The sequence below is a fragment of the Saimiri boliviensis genome, chromosome 5, assembly GCF_048565385.1.
Source record: "Saimiri boliviensis isolate mSaiBol1 chromosome 5, mSaiBol1.pri, whole genome shotgun sequence".
NCBI classification, from domain to species: domain Eukaryota; kingdom Metazoa; phylum Chordata; class Mammalia; order Primates; family Cebidae; genus Saimiri; species Saimiri boliviensis.
This window is the reverse complement of record NC_133453.1, coordinates 142,479,263-142,496,712: the sequence shown is the minus strand read 5'-3', so window position 1 is coordinate 142,496,712 and position 17,450 is coordinate 142,479,263. Positions and strand designations below refer to the sequence as shown.

At 45.9% G+C, this 17,450-nt stretch overlaps 1 protein-coding gene across 2 annotated transcripts in view; it reads left to right on the top strand.

The window, feature by feature from the left end:
- The window catches only part of IGF1R (insulin like growth factor 1 receptor), a 313,961-nt gene that overhangs the window by 35,074 nt on the left and 261,437 nt on the right, over positions 1-17,450 (top strand). The window contains exon 1 of one of the 2 annotated variants that reach the window (XM_074400083.1): positions 10,751-10,826. The exons of the other annotated variant lie outside the window; for it this stretch is intronic. The gene's annotated coding sequence lies outside the window, so the exon portion shown is untranslated. Of the gene's footprint in view, positions 1-10,750; positions 10,827-17,450 lie in introns of those variants that run through there. 2 annotated transcript variants of the gene reach the window in all.

Below are 17,450 nucleotides of genomic sequence, written 5' to 3'. Positions count from 1 at the left end.
CACCTCTGGGATTCCTCAAGTGGTCTGGCTGTTTATTTTAGGATTCTAAAAGTGAAGCATTCTGTTCCGAGTCTTTCACAATCTGATGTTCTCCAATTCTGTTAATTCTCCTTTACTTCCATAATTGGGGGCTGTTCCTGCTCGGAAGCCTGGGAAGTTGCTGGGAATTCTCCTGGGCTTTGCAAGGGGACTTTTGCTGGTGTGGGCATTGCCCAGTTGTGTTACAACTTGTTTATAGCCATTGGTTTTTAAGGGATGAGGTAATCTTAGTTCAGCTTATTGTAATACATGACAGTTTTGTTTATTGAGAAAATCATTGTTGAAGTTCTTCAGATGCTAGGGATGTTATGAATTGCAGTCAAGTGGGTATCCTTTTATATAAGTGGATCTGACAAGCCCATTTCGCAACCACATCTCATCAGTCACAGTTAGATGGCAAGGTTTATTGTTTAAAGTTTTCCTTTTTTCTTTTTTAAGTTGGGAAAGGAAGACAGATGGTTTCAGAAGCCAAGAAAGGGCACAAAGACATGAATATTTGGAAATCTGGAATAATTCACCATTCTTCTTAATTTCTTCTGATCTCTGAGACACTGAGGCAGCTGTTAATTGAATCACTTGTTCACAATATTTGAGATGTAATGAAATGTGAGTGTGCTAACCACCTGGCGGTGTAGATTTTGGGATCCTCCTGGAGGCTCAGTAGGGCTGCCCTGAGTGATAGTAGTCTTCTCCAGCTGGGCCTCTGAGCTGGACCACATGCCCATGCTGAGTCTCAGTCCAACCCTCAGCCAGATGTTAAATCCCTTTGGACATGTCACAGCCTCAACATGTCACAACTTTAAACATTCAGATTTTAAAAAGGTAAGGAAATGATCTCCTCGTGAGACAGCTTCTGCCTAAAAGATAAAAGCTTCTAAGACATAAACTCTGAGTTATGAGCTACTTGCAATTTTCATAGTTTTCAGTTTTTAGCTCTGGCAGCCTTTCTGATAGTCTTGAATATGTTTATCACAGCTGGAAAAATGTTTTATTGTCATCTTTGTTTATCATAATATGCCACCTACTCTGGTGGTGTCTTACAGCTGTAGCTCTGTGATTTTTTTTTGGTTTGTTTTATGCTTGCTAATGGTAGAGTTGGGGTGTGGGAGCTGATGAATATAAATTGATACCTAGAAATTGAAATAGGAAGAAAAGATGTATTCAGCCAGTACTCTTTCCAGGTTATAGCTAAACGTCAGTTGGCAACCTCCACGCTGTGGTTTATTGAATAACACTTAATACTTAGCATAGCCCTCAGTGAAGATCTTCTATGGCCTTTTCTGAATGTTATACAAACATAACTAAAGCTTATCCAGATGAGGACAGGGACCTTTCTTTCCTTCCTTTTAAATGGAGCAAAATTTGGCCACTGGGATGCTGCAGATAAGAGAGTAGAAGTAGAAAGGCAGTCAGTGGGAGACCCTGTATGTGCTGAGAGAGCACGTGTGGGATTTGGCTTCAGGAAGTCTGGGCTTGCATTCTATCCAGCACTGATAACTTAGTGAGTGTGATTTGGAGCAAATTAGTCTCCCTGAGCTTCAGGATGTTTGTAACTTTGTGAGGAGTCTGACCCTGCAGTGTAGGCTCCCTCTATATAGACATTTCTTCTTCCTTTTCCTTTCTTTTTGGTTTGTTTTTTGAGACTGTCTTGCTCTCTAACCACAGCAGGAATGCAGTGGCATGGTTACGGCTTAGTGCAGCCTCAGCTTCCCAAACTCCAGGGATCTTCCTGCCTCAGCCTCCCGAGTAGCTTGAATCACAGGTGTGTGCCATCACACCTGGCTGATTTTTAACATTTTTTGTAGAGATGGGCTCTTACTATGTTGCCCAGGCTGCACTCACACTCCTGGACTCAAGCAGTCCTCTCACCTCAGCCTCCCAAAGTTCTGGGATTACAGAAGTGAGCTACCGTGCCTGGCTGGAACTGTTGGCTTTTAACAAGAATGATGCTGTTTGCATTTTTAGTCATGTGACCATAATTCCTGGAAAGTGGACGGACACTTTCCATCCACTTTGGATGGTAGATTTTGAGTTCTTTAGATGCCTAGGATTGGCTTCATGTGGGTTCTTACTGGGGCTGTAACTTACTAGAGAACAAACCCCAACTTCTGCTTAGTTACTTAGTCTGGGGAGGTTAATAATGATCCAGGGCACCAGCTTCCCAGTGGGTTTTCATCTTCAGTCTCCTCCAGCCCACTCTGCTCCCTGTTACGCAGCCGGGCACCTCTTCCTCTCTGTCCCTCTTTGTTCTGCCCTTTGGTATCTTCCCAGTGGCTCCTTCCACAATTGGCTCAGACCATGTGTATATCTGCTTTTTGTCCAGGGTCCCTCCAAAGATGCCTCTGTGGGCTGGGCCCCTGGTGGTGCTTCCTCCAGATAACTGTTGAAGATGGAACAAGAGTGTGCAAGAACACTGGCATGCTTCTGGTGTTCAGGTCTAGCAGCAGGCCCCAGGCACCAGCAGCTTGCCACTCCTGCACCCCAGGTAGCCTGATGACCCAGGCTTGGAACCGCAGCATCCTTGGATGGTGTGGCAGCTGTCAGTGTCTGAAACAATTTTGAACTTTACCTTAGGGTGGTGTCAGACAGCAGCTCTTGAGGCTTCTTAAAAGAATTTTCTTAAAGTACATGTTCTGTGGCATTGAGTACATTCACATTGTTGTGCAACTGTCACCACCATCCATCTCTAGAACTTGTTCATCTTCCCAAACTGAAGCTCCATATCCACTAAACAACTTCCCATTGCTTTTTTCTCTAGCCCCTGGCAACCACCATTCCGCTTCCTGTCTAAATTTCACTGTCTAGATACCTCATGTAAATGGAATCATATATTTGTCCTTTTGTGACTGGCTCACCGTATGAGCATAATGTCCTCAAGGTTCATTCAGGTTGTAGCATGTGTTAGAATCTCCTTCCTTCTTAAGGCCCAATAATATTTAAATAATAAATGTATGTGTGACAGATTGAACATTTATATAACGTTCATTACTACGTGGTACATATGCTTCTCCACTTGTCTGTCTATGAACACTTGAGTCGCTTCCACCCTTTGGCTACTGTGAATAACATGGCTATGATCATGGATATACAAATATTTCTTGAAGGCTTTCATTTCAGTTCTTTCAGGTATATACCCAGAAGTGGAATTGCTGGATCATAGGGCAGTTCTATTCTTAATTTTTTGAGGAACCACTATACTGTTTTCCATATAGACTGCATAAGAGTTCCAATTTTTCCACATCCTTGCCAACATTTTTTTTATTTTTTGTTCTTTTTTTTATTTTTTATAGTAGCCATTCATTCTAATGGATATAAAGTAGTATCTCATTGTGGTTTTGATGGCACTTTTGAGTTTTAGCAAATATCAGTGAAGTATTTCATTATTCTTTTTTTTTTTTTCCTGACAGACAGGATGTCACTTTGTTGTCCAGGCTGGAGTGCAGTGATGTGATCATAGTTTACTGCAGCCTCAACCTCCTTCAGCTCACATGATGCTCCCACCTAAGCCTCCTGAGTAGCTGCGACTACGTGCCTGTGCCATCACTCCTGGCTAATTTTTAAGTTTTTGTAGAGATGGGGTCTTGGTATGTTTTCTAGGCTGGTGTCAAAGTCCTAGCCTCAAGCAGTTCTTCCACCTGAGCGTCCCGAAGTGCTGGGATTATAGGCATGAGCCACTGTGCCTGGCCTGTTTAAACTTTCTGTGGGTACAAATTCACTTAAAAGCTGAAGGGTTTGTTTATTTTGAGGTGAAGACTCGCTCTCTTGCTCAGGCTGGAGTGCAATGGCACAATCTCGGCTCACTACAGCCTCTGCCTCCCGAGTTCAAGTGACTCTCCTGCCTTAGCCTCCCGAGTAGCTGGGACTACAGGCATGTGCCACATGCCCAGCTAATTTTTGTATTTTTAATAGAGACAGGGTTTCACTATGTTGGCCAGCCTGGTCTCGAACTCCTGACCTCATGATCTGCCCTCCTCAGCCTCCTAAAGTGCTGGGATTATAGGTGTGAGCCACAGCTGAAGGTTTTGAAAGGAGAAGAAGCCTGTGAAAAAACCTGAAGGTTTTGGGAAGAGGAGGAGGAAGAGGAAGAGAGGGAGCATGTGAACAAGAGCAGCTGATTTCCTCCTTGTCATTCATTTGCCCAGTGTTTCCTAAGCACTCACTATTTCTCAGACCTGTGCTGGTTTGGCCCTTGTGAAAGACAGAAAATAAGTGCAATGCAGTTCCAGCTGCCTATGGGATCACAGTCCAGCAGTTGAGTGAGTGTCTAAACTTGAGGAGAAATGAGTGCAGTCGGGGTCCTGTGGCAGTGAAGGGGTAAGTCTGCATCCAGGCAAGTGTTAAAGGCCTGGCCTAGAAAAGATGGGTGTTTTCATGGAAGAAGTTGCTGGGAAGCATGTGTACCCAGTGTCTTGGAGTCTAGCAACCTCACTTGGCTCCATGTCTTGTCCTTGGTGGAGGAATATCTGTAGCTGAGACTGCATGTATTGACACATGTAAAAATCACAGAGTCTTAGGCCGTTTAAGGAAATTGGATTTTCCCTGGAAGGCACAGGGAGCCTTTGAAGGACTTAAAGCAGAAGAATGGGCACTGTCAGGTTTGTGGTTTGGAAAGTCTGTCTTGGTAGTAGGGTGGAGGGTGCACTGTAGAGGGTTAGACCAGGGTCCAGCCCCCAGCCAGATGCTGTGTGGTAACCAGCGGGGGAGAGAGGTGGTAGTGTTCGAAACCAGGACTTGGCATAGAAGTCATAGCATCCCCAGGTTATCATTGTGTCATTAGTGGTTTAGTTTGGGTAAGAAATAAAGCTCTTGAAAGTGACCAGCTCTATAGCTCTCTGTCTCTCTTTATCTTCAGAGTTTCGTCTTTGCCATCTCTGGCAAAAGTTACTTACCTCTTTGCTGGAAGCGGAGCTCTTCATGATTGCCAGCCCCTGTTTGGTAGTGGTCCTGGAATGCCTGTGGAAATGGGATACCTGGTGCCATTCACTTGGTGGCTTTGCTCTTGAACTGCCATGGTGTCTTGTGGTCTGTGGTTTGTAGCATGGAACAGAGGCTGCTGGGTGGGGAGTTTGAGTCCCAGTGATTGAGGCCCGGTGCCTGCCTGCACCTTATTGAAGGAAGGACATGGTGGCTTCTCAGTGTGCTCTCTGGTGATCTGAACCTAGATTCTTGTTTCACGGATAGGGCGCAGGGTTTTGGATTAAGCCCTGGCCAGCCTTGGCCCGAGTTCATAGTGTCAGTAGTATAGTTCTCTCTTCTCTTCTCCCATCACCCCCTTCTCTCCCCCTCCCCTTCTGTCGCACTCTTCTACTCTCCCTCCTCTCTCTGCCTCTCTCTTTCACTCCCACCCACACACTCTCTCTCTCCCCCTCCTTCCCCACTGTCTCTCTTCGACTCACCACACAACATACACCTGTGTGTATGTGTGAAGGCACTGTTATTACATGTGTGTACCTTTGCACAGCGTTGGCACGTATGGGAATGCTATTATAATGCTTTTGTTGGGGGTCAGCACTAACCACTGCTGAGTGTGCTACATGTTTTCTAGAAACATCCTGCTCGGCAGCATGAGATGAGAGCTCTCTACCCTGCCATTAACTAGTGGGAGAACTTTGAGAAAGTCACCCAGTTGCTCTAGTCCTCATTTTTAAAATCTGTACAATGGTATCACAGATGTTTATAGCTCAGGACTAGTTGATTAGGGTCTGTGACTCAAAAGACCCTGTCAATGGGTTCAAAGGACCTTTGGAAATGGCATACAAAACTCTTTGTATTTTTTTTGAGAAAGGGCCCAGCTTTTTATCAGACTTCTTGAGAAATTCAGGACCTAAAAAATAAACTATGATTAATCTTGGAGGCCTCTTTTTACGCAGTATGCTTAGATTCATCAGTATCTGCATGTGGACGGCCTTTCAGATGACCTGATGTTTCTCCGCCTCCTCCTGTGTGGTGGGTGACGACTTTGGCTGCCCAGATGTTAACATCAAGTAAGCAGAAGCTCAGTGTTAGCAAAATTATATCACTCTGCAAAAATCAATGTTAGTGAAATTAAGTCACTTGATCTTAAAAGCGGCATGAAATAGCAGTTTTCCATTTTCATTGTGCTGTTTTCCCTTTCTAGATATCTTGCAGATTTTTTTTTTTTTTTTGGTTGCTTGCTTGTTTTTTGGCATTCTTTTCAAGGACAAGCAGCTTTGGACAATTGCACTACATTTTTTTTTTTTTTTTGAGACAGAGTCTTGCTCTGTGACCCAGGCTGGAGTGCAATGGCATGATCTTGGTTCACTGCAACCTCCGCCTCCCAGGTTCAAATGATTCTTCAGATTCCCAAGCAGTTGGGATTACAGGTGCCTGCCACCACACTCAGCTAATTTTAATATTTTTAGTAGAGACAAAGTTTCCCCATGTTGGTCAGGCTGGTCTCAAACTCCTGACCTCAAGTGATCTGCCTTATTGCCTCCCAGAGTGTTGGGATTGCAGGCATGAGCCACTGCGCCTGGCCGGTTGCACTACATTTTTTTTTAGATGCCATGGTTGAGGATCCAGGGGTTTGTCATAGATTGATTGATCAGAAAGTATTCATCTAAAGTATTAGAATATATTTATTGCAGGCAGAGACCTTGCATAGTTTAAAGATGACTCTGAAGGCATCATCTTTCAGGATGCCCCAGTGGAGAGCAGTGTTGATGCTGGACAGACATTGACCCATGGAGAGATAGCAGCGTTTCAGCCAATGGTGTTAGTGACAGCAGGGGCTACCTCTGAAGGTGCCTGCTCCCTCATATGGCCCCAAGCTGTGGGAGAACAAGGGAGACCCTGTGCTATCACAGCCCTAGAAGCAGAGTTCCAAAATGTGAGCTCCTTTGGGTGTCATTTGGGGTCAAAGAGATGCAGCAAGTGAGGAGTGAACTTTGAGGATTTATGATCATTTTCATGATGATAATGATTTTAAAAATACATGTGGCTGGCACAGTGCATCATGCCTGTAATCCCAACACTTTGGGAGGCTGAGGCAGGTGGATCACGAGGTCAGGAGTTCAAGACCAGCCTAACCAATATGGTGAAACCCCGTCTCTACTAAAAATACAAAAGATTAGCTGGGCGTGGTGGCGGCCTCCTATAATCCCAGCTACTTGGGAGACTGAGGCAGAGAATTGCTTGAACCTGGGAGGCAGAGGTTGCAGTGAGCTGAGATCACGTCACTGTACTTCATCCTGGGCGACAGAGCGAGACTCAAAAAAAAAGTACTTGGCCGGGCTTGGTGGCTCATGCCTGTAATTCCAGCACTTTGGAAGACTAAGGCAGGAGGATTTCTTGAGTCCCGGAGTTCAAGACTAGCCTGGGCAACATAGTGACACCCTGTCTCTACAAAAAAAAATTAAAAAATTAGCCAAGCATGATGGTGTGCACTTGTAGTCCCAGCTACTCAGGAGGCTGAGGCAGGAGGATCACTTGAGCCTAGGAAGTGAAGGCTGCAGTGAGCCATGTCCATGTCACTACACTCCAACTTGGGTGACAGAGCAAGACCCTATCTCAAAACAAAAACACATGCTATGGTAGAGTATTTAAACATAAGGTAAGGAGTAAAAATGCCTGGTCCCTCTTCTCCTCTGACTTCCGCCTTCCACTCTGCTTTCCAAGGGTAAGCTTTGCAGATACACCCTGTGCAAGCAAATGTGCTATTCTTAGCTGTTGTTTAAACACAGATTTGCAGTTTGCGTTTTTTCAATTTAATAAATCTTGGCTATCTTCCTGTAGCAGAATGATCTTTGTTTTAAAAATGATTTTAAGTATACAATACGTGAATGTATGTTTTTCATGGAAATTAGAACAAAACACAGTCACAGAGTAGAAGGTGATAGGTGATAGCTCACCCTCTCCTCTTCCTGCTACTCCAAGACTGCTTCACTCTCCAGGAGGAACTACTGGCCTATCAGCATGTCTTCTTCCAGGCATTTTTTTCCATGTGTTTATGTCCACCTGCATAAAAAACAGGGATGGGGGGTGGGGGAAGGGGGAAGGAGGGTGGGGCAAGCCACAGAGGAGTAAGGGTACTTTTTTCAAAAAACATTTAAATAGATCCCCGTTGTCGTGAGGCTTACATACTCCTGCATATTCACTCTTTATTTAAATAAACTTTTTCTTTTAGAATAGTTTTAGCTTTACAGAAAAGTTGACATGATAGTTCAGAGAGTTCCCATGTACCTTTTAACAGGTACCCCTCGGTAACATTCTACATTAGCACAGTAGTTGGCCACAACTAAGGAACCAGCATTAGTCCGTGATTGTCAGTGGACTAAACTCAAGACTTTCTTTGGATTTTTACCAGTTTTGCCCAGTGTTCCTTTCCTGGTCCAGGATCCTGTGCAGAATAGGACATCACAATACATTACATTTAGTTGTCTGTCTTCTTCACCTCTTCTGGTCTGTAACAGTGTCTCAGATTTTCCTTGTCCTTGGTAACCTTGACAGTTTTGAGGGGCACTGGCCAGGTTTTGTGCATACCATCCCTTAATTTGGAGTCGTCTCATGGTTTTGTTTTTTTGAGATGGAGTCTTGCTCTTGTTGCTCAAGCTGGAGTGCAGTGGCAGGATCTCGGCTCACTGCAACCTCCGCTTCCTGGGTTCAAGCAGTTCTCCCAGCCTCCTGAGTAGCTGGGATTACAGGCGCTCGCCACCATGCCCAGCTAATTATTCTATTTTCAGTAGAAATGGGGTTTCACCATGTTGGCCAGGCTGGTCTTGAACTCCTGACCTCAGGTGATCCACCTGCCTCTGCCTCCCAAAGTGCTGGGATTATAGGCGTGAGCCACCACACCCAGCCCATAGTTTACTTATGGTTAGACTGGGACCATGGGTTTTTGGGAACAAGACGGCAGAGCTGAAATGCCTCCCTTCAATGATTTGTCAGCAATACGTAACACCATTGTTGTTAACCTTGGCAACCTGGATGAGCCAGTGTGTGTGTTGGGCTTTGCTGTAAAAATCGATTACATATTGATACTCTTTGTTCTTTTTAATTGCTGTGTATTGATCAGTGCAAGAAAACCTTGCAGTTTCATTGAAAGGGGGACATTTATTCTGGTTTTAAATTTTATAAATCAGATTCACGAGGATACTTTCACATCTATCTGTTTGCCCTGCTGACATGAGGATTGGATCCCTAGAAGGGGAGTCACTGGTTAGAGGTTATAGGCATTTGAATTTTTTGGTAGATAGTGCCCTCCAAAAGGACTGTATACATATGCTCCTCCAAAAACTAGGAGAGTGCCTGTTGCCCCATGTCCTCACTCAAACTTGCTGTTATTAGATTGGTCATTTTTTTTTCAATCTGATAAGTTAAAAATATTTCTTTGATTACCTGGGCATAGTGGCTCATGCCTGTCATCCCAGCACTTTGGGGAAGCCGAAGCGGGCAGATTGCTTGAGCTTAGGAATTCAAGACCAGCCTGGACAACCTGGTGAAACCCTATCTCTACCAAAAATATAAAAAATTAACTGGGCATGGGGGCACTTGCCTTTGGACGCAGCTACTTGGGAGGATCACTTGAGCCCAGGAAGTTGAGGCTGCAGAGAGCCGAGATCGTGCCACTGCACTCCAGCCTGGATGACAGGGTGAGACCCTGCCTCCAAAGAAAAAAAGGAAATTGATCGATTGAGCTAGGGTCTTGCTCTGTTGCTCAGGCTGGAATGCAGTGGCATCATCATCATAGTTTCCTGCAGCCTTGATCTCTTGGGCTCCAGCAGTTCTGCTGCTTTGGTCCTCCAAAACGCTGGGATTATAGGCATAAGCCACTATGCCCAGCCAAGTTAAAAATGTTTTCATTTGCATTTCTCTAATTTTCAGAAGGCATTTACCATACCCTGGAAACCTTAATGTAAGATGATGGTGAGATTGGACTTTCCAGTAATATTTGGGAACTCTGTTTAGTAGCAAGCTCTGGTTAACAATATATACAAAATAGGGATCTACCCTTAAGGAATCAAAGCCATTATCTAAAAGCTCTTTCCCACAACACCTACTTGAGATATTGGCATTGGTCATATGCTCCAGCATTTAAAAATGGAGTTAGTGAGAGTCTGTTGTTTACCACCTAACACATGATTAAAGCTGCTTGATGGTATGGGGACATCCGTGGGGAGGATATAGAAATAGCCACCCCTGCTCTAGATACTAGGGGCCTCAGGGTGGGGTAGGCCTGGGTGGGAGATATGAATGGTGGAGTAGTGGGAGACCCTGGGTCTTTAGTCTCCGGGGTGATAGCATTTTGCCAAGGCTTTGTCCCATGTCCCTCTGCCCTGTGTTCCTTTTGCCCATGGTGTTGCCTAGCATGGAAGGACTGGTGGAGCATGCTCTGTGGTTCCCTAACCCAGGGCTGTGTGGGAGAGCAGGCAGCAACCCCCTCAACCCACATGAATGTCCTTTACTTGCTGTCTCCTGCTGTGCCATCCAGCAGCCATGGGCTGCTATGCTGTGGCTGGGAGACCCGTTAAGCCTCAGAAGCTGGATCCTGGATGAGCAGAATGGAGCAGGCGTATAGTTGGTGTTGGCCACAGGGAGGGGAACACTGGCTTTGCCTTGGAGTCACGCCGCTTCCATATAGGAGGGCAAGATTTACCACCCTGTTGTGGGGATTTGAGACTTTGGATTTTTTTTTTTACCTTTACACCTTCAGCTTTGTTCTTCAGCAGGTCCCTGGGAAGACTGATCCACAAAGCTGTTGAATGGGACTGCTGTCCAGCAGCGCTGCCTCCAGCTGCAGAATGCCGAGGATGCTGTAGACTCACTTGGTGGGTTCCTGGGACTTGCTGCCTCCCTGGTGGACTAGGCACACTGGCTTGCCTGCCTTTTGGGTTGTCTCCACCTCCCAGGGATGTTTTTTGCTGGAGTGCAATGGCGCGATCTTGGTTCACCGCAACCTGTGCCTCCCGGGTTTGAGCGATTCTCATGCCTCAGCCTTCTAAGTAGCTGGGACTTCAGGGGTGCGCCACCCTGCCTGGATCATATTTGTATTCTTAGTAGAGACAGGTTTCCCCATGTTGATCAGGCTGGTCTCGAACTCCTGGCCTCAAGTGATGTGGCTGCCTTGGCCTCCCAAAGTGCTGTGAACCACCTTGCCCAGGCTGACCTCCTGTCTTCTGTTTTTGCCCACTGTCAAGGGTAGACTTCTTCAGGGCTGCACTTGTGCTCTCCTAGAGAGGAGTAATGTGAGACATTTCTGACTTTGTCAGCACACTGCTTGGCAGCATCTGCCTCATTTCTGGTGACTATTTGGAGACGCGTCCTTTATCTGGTACCAAAGAACATTTACATTGATCCCTTTGCAGTTTATTGGCATACTTTTATGCCTCTGGATTTCTTTTTTTTTTTTTTTTTAGTATAATTGTTCTTGTCTACATGATGTAACATGCTGTTGACTTTTAAGCAAATTAACACAGTTTGTGTTGGAGGGCAGGGGTGCAGGGAAACAAAATTATAGGGTTACTAAAGGGGTGAGCTGCTCAAAGATGCCACTGCACCATTCATTCAGGTGTCCCTGGCCCATGGTGGTCTCATTAATCCTCCACGACGATCTGTTAGCATGCCTGTCAGCCCTTCAGAGAGGTTGAGCCATGGGGAGGCTTAGGGACCCCCACTTGTACTGCTGTGTGGCTCTGTGAACATCCCCTCCTTCCTGGAGTCATGTGATTGTGGCAGCCTGACCTCTCCTTGCCCTTTTTTTTTTTTTTTTTTGAGATGGAGTCTTGCTCTGTCCCCTAGGCTGGAGTGCAGTGGCATGATCTCGGCTCACTGCAACCTCCACCTCCCTGGTTCAAGCAGTTCCCCTGCCTCAGCCTCCCAAGTAGCTGGGATTACAGGCACATACCACCAGTCAGCTGATTATTTTTGCATTTTTAGTAGATGGGGTTTCACCATGTTGGTCAGGCTGGTCTTGAACTCCTGATCTCGTGATCCGCCCGCCTTGGCCTCCCAAAGTGCTGGGATTACAGGCGTGAGCCACCGCATCCGGCCAACTTCCCCACTTGTTTTTGGACCTTAGCCTGCACTGCTCCGGGTCCAACTCCCCGAGCCTGCTTGACTGGAAGACCTGGGCCAGACTCAGGGTGGCGGGGGGAATGCAGGTGCCAGTGACTGTCACTTGGCCCCTCACAGTTTGCTGCCTGGTTTGCTTTAAAGGCAAGCGTTGCTCATGCTTGTCAGAGCTCTCCATCTGCTTGAGAATTATATTGTTCTCAACTGGAACTTGTAAAAGTGGGAGATTAAAAATGTACTTCTCAATCTCCATGGAAAAAAATGTATAGATTTTCTGGTGGGGTGGAGACTTTCCTAGCATCAAGGGATCTTTGTGTGATCTGAGCATCAGCGCTGAATAAAGAATGGGTGCACTGAGGTCAGGGAGGCCAACTTCCCTGTGGCTTGCAGGGGACTGATGGAACTGTGTGTAAGCAGTGCGCGGAAGGAAAGCTCTTTAAGTGTGGAGATAACGAAGGGAATGGGATTTAATAGAAACAGGGTGTGATGAGTGGCAGTTGCCTGATGAAGTGGAAATCTTGTGTTCCAAATTTGTTAGCTCCATTTCTGTCCTTTCAGGAAAATGCTGTATGTGCAGGAAGAGTTCATGTAGTTGGGTTAGATTGTGTTTTCTGCCTTTATTTTTTTCTCCCTCTATGGGTTGTGAACAAAAACAAGAATTTGACATTCTGCAGTGTAATTAACTTGTGCGAACAGTGTATTTTTTTCAGTGGAATGTAACGTCTGAAATAATAGCCTTTTCCCCATTAAGTCTGTTTTATTCCTTTACATATGGGTTATGAGATACAAAGTGAAGCTCTGTAAAGCTTTTTACAAGCTCCCTATGTTGCCTTCCTTTGATGGGTCAAGGCATTGGAGTTGACAGAGGTGTCTACTCTCAGAGGCTTTAAAGAGATGCCCGCTCTGGTCATTTGGCTGTTGTTAACCCTCAGTTTCCTTAGCTGCAAAACAGAGCAAATAACACCCCAAAAGAGTTATCATAGTAAATCACATTAGGCTTATACAATCTCAGAAGTATGCAGCTCCACAGAAATCTTCATTATCTCTTTAGGCAGCCCAGTCCGCTTTCAAATGAATCTTACTGTCTGTTCTTACATGAAACCAAAATCCTTCACCGCACGTTGATCCAAGTTCTCTGTTTCTCTCCCCCAAGCAGGGTCATGAAGAGCCTGACCAGCCCTCTGTGGCCAAACCTGGAGACCCTCGTGTGCTGGATTTCTGCAGCTGTCCTCCGTGAGAAGGGACTTCTGGTTCCTGCTCTCACTTGGATGTTCTTCCACTGACTTATCTCTCTTAGTGTGTGGAGGCAGAATCCCAGTTTTCAGGGTTTCTCCCTTGGCCCCTTACTAAGTCTCCCTTAGGTACAGTCTAAGACTGCCTGACTTTTTCTTTTTTTTTTTTTTTGGCAGCCACAACATCACATCGTCACATACAGAAATTATATCCAATTAAATCTCCTAAGTCTCTTTCACACCTCCTACATTTGTGCATTTCTTTTTTTGCACCCAAGTGTCCAAATAGCATTTATTTCCTCTCTATTGCAATTCCAATCTGTTGATCTTTTTAGCTCTTGACTCTGTCATCCAGTGTATTTGCCATGGCTCCTGGAAACTTGTCATCTTTGAATTAGATAAACATTTTATCTGTGCCATCGTTCAAGTAATTGATAAAAATGTTGAAACATACAGTACTCAGAAAGAGCCCTGTGGCCTTCTAGTAGAGACCTTCCTTGGTCTATTCATTAATCAGCACTTTGGAGGGTAAATTGAACATTTACTAAGCTATTCAGATGTAGTTCATATTTATTCACCTTGTCAACAAAGATAGGAGATTTTAGCAAGGCACCATAGACAAAGTAGGTATTCCTGGAGTATACCTATTAAGAAAAAAAATCCTTAATGCCAAGAAAATGAACATACCCCCAAATCTCAAGTTATTGTGGTTTATGATGGCTTATGGCTTCTGACCCAGGGCTTCACTTTATAGCAGTGTATTCCTTCTGTTTTTGCCTTTGGTTGATACCACTTCTAGAGTGCAGATGAAGGAATGTTACTACTTGGGGGCCTGAGTGTTGGGCTGTGATTGGCTGTCATCTGGAGTAGAACAGGATTGAGCTGCTCAGGAGAAAGGTCTTCAGATGATCCTTTTTGGGAAGCCAGGAGTACTGGTTTTAGACATCCTCTCCTGGCTGATGGGATTGGCCTCCATGGGGTTGCTCTCTGGCTGGGCTGGTGGGCAGAGGTTGCTGTGGGTGTGAATGGAGAAGTCCTAAACGCCAAGGGTACCTGGTCTTAATAGAAATTGTAGCACGCCTCTGTGAAGAAGTCACGGATGTGGATTGTCCTCTGGATGCTCCGATGAGTACACAGTAGAGAAAGTACTCCTTTAAGGGAAGAGGTGAATCTGGAGGTGTTGGAGCAGAAGAGTAAATGCAGAAGTTGTAGCAGATATAAAGGCTTAGGCAAGAGTGGGAGTGATCACTGAAGGGAAGGCAGGGACAAGCTGGAGCCGTGATTGACCCTCGTAGTAACCCTTGCTTGCATTTTACCAAGGAGGACCTGTGTTGAGGTACGGATGTGCTGAACACTCAAAAAGTTAGAAAATCAATGCAATGAGTTGCAGATTCTGCACTGGAATCATATCAGATAGCAAGAACCTGCCACAGTTCAGTTGGCAGAGATGGTTGGTTGCATACAGTGTTTTAGCTCCAGCCCACTCCATATAGAGGTACAGGTGGGGGGCCACCTGCTCTGCCACCTCTGCCTGCATGTGGCTGTATGCCCAGAGCCCATTTCCCTGGGAAGTCAGTGCAGCACTCCTGCTGGACCCTTCTACTTGTGTCCTGACGAATCTGACTGTGCTGGATGCAGGCCCACAGCCACACCTGGTATGGGTGGTATCTTTAAATGCCTGGCCCATGTGTGCTGTGTCTGTAGCAGAGCTGTGGCCAAACCTACTTTCCTTCCATCTGAGTTTCCCTGGGTTCTCGGTGGTGGATGGGCCATGTGGTCTGCCCTCAGTTGTCTATTTGCACCTGTGCTAAAATGCAGCAGAACTTTCCCCCTATATTTAAATTGTGGTGAAAGACGTATAATATTTACCATCTTAATTTTTTTTTTTTTTTGAGACAGAGTCTTACTCTGTCACCCAGGCTGGACCACAGCGGCGTGATCTTGGCTCACTGCAACCTCCACCTCCCAGGTTCAGGCGATTCTCATACCTCAGTCTCCCAGGTAGCTGGGATGACAGGTGTGTGCCACCACCACGCCCAGCTAATTTTTGTATTGTTAGTAGAGACAGGGTTTCTCCATGTTGACCAGGCTGGTCTCCAACTCCTGGCCTCCCAAACTGCTGAGATTACAAGTGTGAGCCACTGCGCCCGGCCTCCCTTTTTTTTTTTTTTTTTTTTTTTAGACAGAGTCTTGCTCTGTCGCCAGGTGCCAGGGTGGAGTGCAGAGGCGTGATCTCGGCTCACTGCAACCACCGCCTCCCAGGTTCAAGCAATTCTCCTGCCTCAGCCTCCCAGGTAGCTGGGACTAAAGGCGTGCACCACCATGCCCAGCTAATTTTTGTGGTTTTTTTTAGTAGAGGCGGGGTTTTACCATGTTGGCCAGGATGGTCTCGATCTCTTAACCTCGTGATCCACCTGCCTCAGCCTCCCAAAGTGCTGGGATTGCAGACATGAGCCACTGCGCCCAGCCACTTTTTTTTTTTTAAGAGATGGAGTCTTGCTTTGTCACCCAGGTTGAAATGCCGTGGTGCAATCTTCATTCACTGCAACCTCTGCCTCCCAGGTTGAAGTGATTCTCTTCCTGCCTTAGCCTCCCGAGTAGCTGGGATTACAGGTGCCCAACACTACACCCAGCTAATTTTTGTATTTTTTAGTAGAGATGGGGTTTCACCATGTTGGCCAGGCTGGTCTTGAACTCCTGACCTTGTGATCCACCCTCTTGGGCCTCCCAAAGTGCTGGGATTACAGGCGTGGGCCACCAGGCCTGCTGGCCTCCCATCTTAACATTTTAAAGTGTACAGTTTAAGTACATTTATACTGCTGTTCACTCAATCTCTAGAACACTTTTCAGCTTGAAAAATGGGAACTTTGTACCCATTAATAACTCCCATTCTCTTCTATCCCAGCCACTGGCAACCACTTTCTGCTGTCTCCATGAGTCTGACTACTTTGAGAACCTGTGAGTGCAATCAGCAGGATTTCTCCTTTTGTGACTGTCTTATATCACTTAGCATCATGTCCTCAAGCTTCATCCGAGTTGTTACATGTGATAGGATTTCTTTCCTGCCCATGAACTAGAGCGATGCAATGACTGACCTCTGGTCGTGTGGTGGGTAGTAGAGACAGAGAAACTATCTCTACTAACAATACAACCCAGAGGTAACTGGTGTCTGAACACTAGCCCAGACTTTTCCTCTCTAGGAAAGCCCTCAGATCAGATAGAAAGACTCCGTATTTCAAGAAGCTTCTGTTTTGACACCCTATCCCTGAAGAATCACACCACAGGGTAGGGGAACAGATGAGTGGGATTTCTATACTGTTATCAGCTAGGCTTAGATAACTGGCTAATTGAAAAGAGTACAGATCACTTAAGGAAACTGGAGCACTGTAGGGCAGAGTAACATGCTTTTGAAATGAGGATGTGAACTGTAACTGGAATGATGTAATGTGTTCTACAAAATGAAGCCAGCGAGAGGACAGGGGACACGGGGCCGACTTTCATTTAGGACGTTTGCCTGGTTCTGAGCAGAAAGTCGAAAGTCATGAGAAGGGGAAAAGAAGGCAGATGGAGCCTGGTTTTTGCAGGGTGCCTGCTCGGCATGGGCCTCGCTCCTTCTTGGCTGCACCTCACAGCACCATCCTCTGGCTGTACAACCTGCCCCTTGGAGGTTTAGGGTGCTATCTCATGCACGGTGGATGCTAGATAGTGGTGAGGACAGGGTGTGGGACTAGGCAGGGGCTGTACCTCAGAAGGCCTCATGGTGAGGCAGAGAGCTTTGGCTCCAAGGGACTCTACCTTCTGGTGTCCTGCTTCATCGAGAAGCCAACCAGCCATAGGAACCATGGACAATTAGAAAGGATTAGAAGCTTTTGTAAGGGTGTTTTTTGAAATATAGAGACTTACGGAGAATATTGGGCTTTGGGGTATTTTAAGATCAGAAAGGCATTTGGAGTAACTGTCAGAGCAGATACAGTTGTTTTTATGAAGATCCAGGAAAACAGTTGTTGCAAATACAGCTCTGCACCAAGTCTGCGCTAATCTGTTTTGCTGCAGATGCTTTAAGTGGAAGGGACGCTGGGGCTTGTGTTCCCTTTAGTCTTTGAATTAATTCCCATTAAAGTTTCAGTGTCTTAATTGGCATGGCAGGAT